Source organism: Mus pahari, chromosome 13 (genome assembly GCF_900095145.1).
Source record: "Mus pahari chromosome 13, PAHARI_EIJ_v1.1, whole genome shotgun sequence".
In the NCBI taxonomy this organism is placed as follows: Eukaryota; Metazoa; Chordata; class Mammalia; order Rodentia; family Muridae; genus Mus; species Mus pahari.
Genome location: NC_034602.1, coordinates 49,171,009 through 49,179,870, shown reverse-complemented (window position 1 = coordinate 49,179,870; position 8,862 = coordinate 49,171,009). Strand labels below are relative to the sequence as shown.

Below are 8,862 nucleotides of genomic sequence, written 5' to 3'. Positions count from 1 at the left end.
AATAGTTTTATTAGGCAATATATAGGCACATATCCTGCATTCAAAGATTTATGACTCATGTTTAAAATGTATAGTATACTGAAGATATACATGAACTCCTTATATAATATGACTTCTCCATGATAATAAGGAATGCCTAGATAGGGATAATCTGGTCTTCTCCTTCATGAATTGTAACTGTCTTACTTCTCAAATTTGTTCACTAAAAACTTTATTCCTAATTCCTTACAACTTGGAAGTATGTTAAAGTGTCAAATGTTGTTAATGGGTATGATAATAGCTTGAAATATCTTATTTGTCTCTCAGCAGTGCAATAAATATTTCATAACTCATTGTACTTACCTCTGAGTCTCCTTGCTCTCTCTTAGGTACAATATGTTGAGTTGTGTACATATGTCCCTATTTTACAGAGAAAATTAATAAAAGGTAATTAGATATGTATATATAATTAAGTAGTTTAGCAGATATAGAGCATACAAAACACTTGAAATTGATAAATTTATATTATATATTCTTAATTTCAATCAAAGCTTTATAGTTGGATATACTTTGAGAATATCCACAGAATGTACAAATAAGATTTCAAAACCTATATAGTCACAAGCAAATTTAATACTGAAATACAAACCCTTGATCATCCTTAAAAGCAAAATGCCCAAGCAATTGCTTTAGTGTATATATATGCCTAAAAATAAATTAAATAATTAATATAGAACAGAAAGTTGTCTCTATACATGTTTGATACACACATACATAGTCTTTTATAAAATTTACAACGAACACCCAAGTTGACACAATCTTTTACCATTTTATGCCTTACAATGAATATCCATAATCACACTTTAAGACTTGTAATTCTTTTATCATTATTAATATAAACTTTAAAAGAGAATCCTTGTCTGATAAGATGAGAGAAAGAGCTAATGCAGAGACCCTCTTCTATCATGATTTGACATGCATTCATCTCTCCTGACAAGACACTTATAATTAACATCCTCATTTCTATAAGAGAATTCTCATACATTTCTGTCAGCTAAGTATAAAAGCCATATAAAATTTCTTTTATATTCTTTATTTTATTTGGTATACTGTTAATTCACTATTTGTTGTTATGGCAGGAATTTGACTCATACACATTGTAAATAAATATTTTATATTTTACCATATTTCCAAATGAAATAAACTATTGGAGAATAAACATGGATTATGCTATTGTTATTTCTTCTCAGTCTGGCATATGTATGTGTATTTGCATTACTATCTATATTAGATTTCTACTTGGGGTTTTGTTAAGACTAACTGCAACATTTACTAAATGTTGCAACATTTACCAACTTCTGTATTAGTCAGGTTTCTCTAGAGTCATGGAACTTATGGATAGTCTCTATTTAGTAAAGGAATTTGTTGATGACTTACAGTCTGCAGTCCAACTCCCAAAAAAATGGTCAGCAGCAGCTGTGAATGGAAGTCCAAGGCTCTAGCAGTTGTTCAGTCCCACACCGCAAGCAGGCAAAGGAGAGAAAGGGTATCAATCTTCCTTCTTCCAATGTCCTTATGTAGGTGTCCAGCAAAAGGTGTAACCCAGATTAAAGGTGTGTGCTACCAGGCCTTTAATCCTATACGACCTTGAACTCAGAGATTTCCCTGTCTTAATCTTCTGGAATTCATAGCCACTATGCCTCAAGATAAATGTGCTAAAATAAAGAGAGTACACAGGGCTGTGCCATAGAGTCTGTATATTTAGAGAATGGTAAACTTAGGGATGAAATTTAAAGAACAGGTCCTAGAATCTAAAACCAGGATAATTCATGCCTAGATAAATATTTTAAAAACATGTAAATTAAGTAAAAATCATCATCATGATAAAAAATTATCAAAGTTTAAACCCAGAATGATCACAAGTAAGTTGAGTTGATGGAAATAAAACACTAATTACCAGTGTGCTAAAATCATATTAATGTCAGTCACAGAGTTACTTGATTTTAGTTTTCTCTATAAATCTTCTGTCAAAAGTGTTCCACTTGTTCCTGGATCTGAATTGTTATTCTCCTGAAAAGCTTTGTATGTCAAGGACAGGAAGGAACAAAATTAATCCACTGTTTTATCATCATATTTTTTTTACATTCAAATTTAGTCATTCCTATCAACTAAAATGTTTGTATACTGCCATTTATTTTCAAAACAAGGGTATCTATTAGTCTCACAGATAGTTCTATAGGGAGAACTTGACCAGAAAGCTTGTAACAATCATCTCTTTCAGAGCTTGAAGGAATCTAAAAAGAAAAAAAAAAGAAAGCAAAATTCATGATGTCCTTCCTTTTTTGATACCTGAGTAGTATTCCATTGTGTAAACGAAGCATATTTTCTTTATCTGTTCTTAAGTTGAGGGACATTGGGTTGTTTCCAATTTGGGGCTATTATATACACAGTTCCTATGAACATAATTGAGCACATGACTTGCAGGGTTGGTGGAACATATTTTGGATATGTGCTCAGGAATGGAATAGCTGGGTCTTCAGGTAGAATTAATTCCAATTTTCAAAGAAATCACCAAAGTGATTTCCAGAGTGGTTTTAACAGTTTGCTCTTCCACCAGCAATGGAGGAGTTTTGTTCCATGTCCTCTGTGCCGTTCCTTGAGGTTTTGATCTTAACCATTAACCATTCTGACGGCTGTGAGGTGGGATCTCAGAGCTATTTTGATTTGCATTTTCTAATGAACATTGAACATTTCTTAAAATGTTTCTCAGCCATTAGAGGAACCTCTGTTGAGCATTCTCTGTTTAGCTCTGTACCCCATTTTTTAAAAATTTGTTTAATTGGGTAGTTAGTATCTAACTTGAGGTTTTTCTTCCCCATGTATTTTGTATATTAGCCCTCTGTCTGATATAGGGTTGGTAAAGATCATTACCCAATTTGTAGGCTGTTCTTCTGTCCTATTGATGGTGTTGTCCTCTGCCTTACAGAAGCTTCTCAATTTCATGAGGTATCATTTACTAATTTTTGATCTTAGTGCCCAAGCTATGGGCTCTCTGTTCAGGACACTTTCGTTCTATTAGATTTAGTGTTTTATGTTGAAGTATTTGATTCACTTAGACTTGAGATTTGTGCAATGTGAAAAATATAGATCTACATGTATTTTTCTACAAGCAGACATCCTATCATGTAACTAGAAAATATCATCCCAAGTGAGGTAACCCAGACCCAAAAGGACATGAATGGCACGTAGTCACTTATAATTGGATATAAGCCATAAAGAACAGGATAATGATGCTCTAATCCACAAAACCTAAGAAGCCAAGTAACAAGGAGGGGCCAAGGAAATCTTTCTCCCAAGGGGAGATGGGTAGGTGAGGATGCAGGGAGAGAAATGAGGTGCAGGGTCAGGTGTAAGGAAAGCAGGAAGTAAGAATGGAAATGGGGAGTGAGCAGGGTGGGGCATTTCTAGGATGCTCTGGAGAACTTGTCTTAGGGTTTCCATTGCTGTGAAGAGATACCAAAACCAAAACAACTCACATAAAGGACAACATTTAATTGGGGATGGCTTACAGGTTCAGAGGTTCAGTCCATTACCCTCAAGGCAGGAAACATGGCAGCATATAGGCTGTCATGGTGCTGGAGTAAGTGAGAGTTCAACAACATTTTCCAAAGTCTAGCTCCCATGTGGCTCCAAGGAGAGTCTCAAAGGCTATGCATACTGTGCCACATTTCCTCTAACAAGGCCATGCCTACTCCAACAAGGCTACTTTTCCTAAGAGTGACACTCCTTAGTCCAAGCATATTCAAAAAACCACCAACTTGGATCTGAAATGGCCTCAAGGAGTCTATGAAGGTGACTCCAGTTGATACTCTTAGCAGTGGGGGATGTGGAGCCAGAATTGGGCAACTCCTGTAGTCAAGCAGGACTCCCAGTGGAGGGATAAGAGGAGCAACCTACCTAAAATCTTTGACCGAAAAGATGTTCTGCATAAAATATGTACAGGAACAAAGATGGAGCAGAGATGGAAGAAACGGACAACCAATGACTGGCTCAATTTGCGAACCATACCAAGGACAAGAATGACTCCCTGACACTCTGTTATGCATACGTACAGGAACTTATCCCCACTGTTCTCTGAGAGACTCCACCAGATAATGGATACAAATACAGAGACCCACAGTCAAACATTAGATGGAAATTAGGGCATCTTATGAATGAGTTCTGCAAGGACTGACAGAACCAAAGAGGATAGAGACTCCACAGGAAAACCAGTGGAGTAAGCTAACCAGGATTCTTGGGGGCCTCCAGAGACTGAACCACCAATCATAAATTCTCATAAACAGCAAAAGAAACCAAAGTCAAAACATGCTTACACATACACACAAGTATACATTATGCACACTCACACAAAGAAGGAATTAACAGACAGAGAAACATGAGAGAGAGAGAGAGAGAGAGAGAGAGAGAGAGAGAGAGAGAGAGAGAGAGAGAGAGAGAGAGAGAGAGAGAGAGCAATCAAGCCAAAGCACACTATACTATGCCTGAGGATACATCAAGTAAGAATAACAGGAGATCATGGATTTGAATGAAAGAAGGGACAGATATGTGAGAGAAGTTGGAGGGAGAAAAGAGAAGAAATATTGTAGTTAGAAAACATTCTTAAGAACAAACACCCAAACCTGAAGCATATTGTCACTGCATTCTCTGCAAAGGTGTGGCTGCTTCTCAAGGTATATCTTTCTGTTTTCCTTTCTCCCTCCTTACCACCTCACCTCACATTTTCTCTCTCCCCTTCTATATCTCAAACTTAGATGTTCTGAGAAGTCACTTCCTAGATGTTGAAAAAATGTGGTAAAACCTGTCTTCAAGTCACCAAATATATATGCTCTCAGAGATATATGGTAAAGAATGATTTTTAGACAGTAAAACAAACATCAAAAACAAATATGTAAGCAAAGGAACAAAAAATGCAACCAACTAACCAACAACCAAACAAAATAGCCTTCTTGCTATATCAAACCTTAGACAATTCATTCTATCAATGTAAGTTTTTTTTTTTTTTTTTTTTTTTTTTTTTTTTTTTTTTTTTTAAGCCATAGTGTCTTACAGGGAAAGCAAGTAGCAACTTTTGTAAATTATAAATGAAAAGAAACTACAGATAAACTGTTCTTCATCAGCCTGTCTTAAGATAGCTCCAGGACCTTGGAACACATAGAAATTCCCCACATGCTTCCATCAGAGGCTGGAAATGAGGTTGCTCAGTACATGGTGGAGAGCCTTCACCAATGACGCTGGGCTTTTCCCTACTAACATTTACACACACACACACACACACACACACACACACACACACACAAAGATAATGAATCATAACATTGAGTAATTTAAATACACTTTGGAAGTCAAATTGATATTTGACTTGCTGATGTAGTGGAAGAGGGGAAAACCAAGCCCTGGCTGGCAAGTCTCCAGAGGCTGAAGACTGTCCCACATGACCTTGCTAACTATGGTCCAACAGTACAGGAAACACCCTGTCCACACCTAACTAGAATGGTCTAACTGAGCTGTCAGGCAAGCCACCATCTGAGGTGAAGTGGATAAAGGGATTGTGTCCCACTAATGGGCCTCCCGGGGCCCTAGCACCCACTTTTCAGCTGCTTGGTACCTTCACAAACAAACAAACAGAACAACAACAAAACTAATGTTGAGTGACAGACACCTCATCAGAGCCTGTCAGGGAGGGTGGAGCTGGGGGGTATGCTGCCCTGATCCTAGAGAAGTCTGAGAATACCTCAGGAAGGACCAATTCCGGAACCTCCATGAGCTCTGTGGAAAGGAAAATTACTTCACAATATTGTGCAATTTAAGGCTTTATTTTGAGCTGTAAGAACAGTCTTTAATTCTTTCCAATCTCTACTACCTACAATTCCAGATTATTTTTAGTGATGCAAGAAGAGTCCAAGTGTTTTACCTTCCCTGAACCAGAAGAAGCAAGCCTCCTACCAGTGGACAGGATATTTACACCAGCCAGAGGGCTATGTATCACTGCCTAGGCACTGTCCGCTCTGCCCTCTCTGTAGAGAGGTGTCTTCACATAGCTTTGCCGTTGCTGGGCGGTTCATAGGACGCTGTAGGCAGGGGCTCAATGCTACTGTTGTGGGATCCTCCTATGTCTGATCCCCTTGCCATGAAGAGTGGCTACTTGCTGCTCCTGATTTTGTTTCCTGTTGAACAGATTTCCAGTAGGTGTGTGGGTGACATGATTCACTGTCCCCTCCTCATCAGTCTCATCTCCAACATAGCTCAGGATCAGGTTCTGCTGATGACGTGTTAGCCTCTTTGAAACTCTGATCTTCATATGAATATGATGGTCTCTGTAGCCATAGCCATAGCTATTAACTTGGGGGCATGCCTTTCCCAAGTCAAGCGAATCTCCTGGTGTGTCTGAATCCCAGCAGGGATTGTCACATTGATTTTTCAAATGGTCATTGGGCTTTGGCTGTATCCACAAGAATAGCTTGAGAAGTTGAAATAACGAAGTGGAAGTGGATGTCTGTGCCATGTCCCTCCAGAACAGATTTGCTTGTGTCATTTTCCAACAGATATCCTTACAATCTGATAATCTTCAACTCCTGCAGGCACAGGGAGTGTCTCGCTCTTCTGCTTGCCTTTCCTCCTCCTCTGCATACTATACAAGGACCTGTAATGCCCACTGTGTCTCTGACAGCTGGGACCTATCACAAAGGGTATTGTAGGTTTCCATGCCTGAGGTGCAGCAGCAGTGGGGATGCTGCACTGGGCTTGTTCCCCTTGCTATTACCGCACTCACTGGTACTCAGTATGTATGTACAGTGAACTTTGGTCGCACTTTTGGCTGCTTGATTGAATGTCAACTCCATGATGCATTCCTGGCGTTGGTCAAACATAGTCTGGAAATTGCCAAAAACGGGGTGATGAGAACTCGCCAAAGATCTTCCTTATCAGTTCCTTAGGATCAACAGAGAGACCTCCTCTTCAGAAGCTCCACCCTCATCTGTTGGCTCCAGGATAAAAGCCAGCGGAACCTTAAGCATTGTGCTGCCTACCCTTTACCTTATTATTCAACACCTAATGTGCTTCTGCCAGCTGGGAAAACTTCTCCTTGGCTTTGTGATCATCCTTGTTCATGTCTGTGTGCTATTTCTTGGCAAGTTGTTAATAGGCTTTCTTGATCTCTTTCCATCTGGCACTTGAGGGCACTCTTAAGATCTGGTAATAATTAACTTCAGACAAAGAAGTTCATGTGTGGAAAGAGGCAGTACAAATCAAAGGGAAAGGTTTTGTTCCTGTGAGATAGACACTTGGTCTCAATGTCAGCAGTGTCTCCTTCCAGGCCATGAATGCCCATGAAAAAGGCCGGAAGGAAGGTAGAGAAGCTCAGCTGTGACACAGGAATACCTCCACAATGTCCCTCGTGGTTGCTGCTGGGCCCCATTCCCCTCTGCAACACTCAACCTGAGTGTGTGGGGTGGTATCCCTGCTGACACTCTCAACCAGCATGGAGAACAGAGCCGTCTTGGCCAGGGAACACTGTGCCTGCACATTCCAAAATTATTATTTTATATCAATGATATTTTTCCAAAAATATCATTAACCCTAAATCGTTACCCTACACAGTGTTTTCTTTCTTCCTTGGAATTCTCCAGTTTTCAGAAAGAAAAAAAAAAAAACATAAAGGAAATACTGGATTTGTTAATTCTAATTCTTTGTAGGTAGGCTTTTGCCCTTGGAATGATTTAGATATGTGAGCTTTCTGTAGCCATAGTGCATCAAAATGTGTGCATTCCTCTCATATCAGGGGTCAGAGAGTTCTCAGAGCATGGTCAAAGGAATAGAATTAATGAATTACCTGGAAGTTACTACACAACTCTCATATTAAAAAGAGCACATTATTTGGTTAGCTCAGTCACACAGTTGGTGAACTTAATGCATTAATTTGTTGATTAGAATCTCAACAAATGGCCAAATTATCCCTTGTCATCAGTTCTTTGAGAACCATAATTTAAAATTTTCAGTATTCAATGTTTAGAGTGGTTGTACCAGTTTGCAATCCCACTGGAAATGGAGGAGTGTTCCTCTTTCTCCACAATTTCTCCAACGTGTGTTGTTACCTGAGGTTTTGACCTTAGCCATTCTGCTTGGTGTAAGGTAGAATCTCAGGTTCATTTTGGTTTGCATTTCTCTGATCACTAGGGACTTTGAACATTTCTTTAGGTACTTCTCAACCATTTGAGATTCTTCAGTTGTAAATTCTCAGTTTAGTTCTATACCCCATTTTTTGATTGGATTGTTTGGTGTTTTGGTGATTAACTTCTTGAGTTCTTTATATATTTTGGATATTAGTCCTCTATCAGATGTGGGGTTAGTAAAGATTTTTTTCCCAATCTGTAGGTTGCCAATTTGTCTTTTTAGCTATGTCTGTTGCCTTACAGAAGCTTTCCAGTTTCATGAGGTCCCATTAATCAATTCTTGATCTTAGAGCATGAGCCATTGAAGTTCTGTTTAGGAAATTTTCCTTGTGCCAGTGAGCCCAAGGTTCTTTTCCACTATGTCTTCTATTAGATTCAGTTTATCTGGTTTTATGTTGAGGTCCTTAATCTACTTGGACTTGAGTTTTGTATAAGGTGACAAATATGGGTCTATTTTAATTGTTCTACATACAGACAGCCAGTTAGACCAGCACCATTTATTGAAGATTCTTTCTTTTTTTCATTGTATATTTTTGGTGTCTTTGTCAAAGATTAAGTGTCTATAAGTGTGTGGTTTTATTTCTGGATCTTCATTTCTATTCCATTAATCAACTTGTCTGTCTGTGTACCAATACCATTCTGTTTTTATCACTAT

At 38.6% G+C, this 8,862-nt stretch overlaps 1 pseudogene; it reads right to left on the bottom strand.

Moving 5' to 3' along the window:
- Positions 1-6,127: 6,127 nt before the first annotated feature.
- Positions 6,128-7,356, bottom strand: LOC110330303 (annotated as a pseudogene).
- Between the last annotated feature and the right edge of the window lie 1,506 nt (positions 7,357-8,862).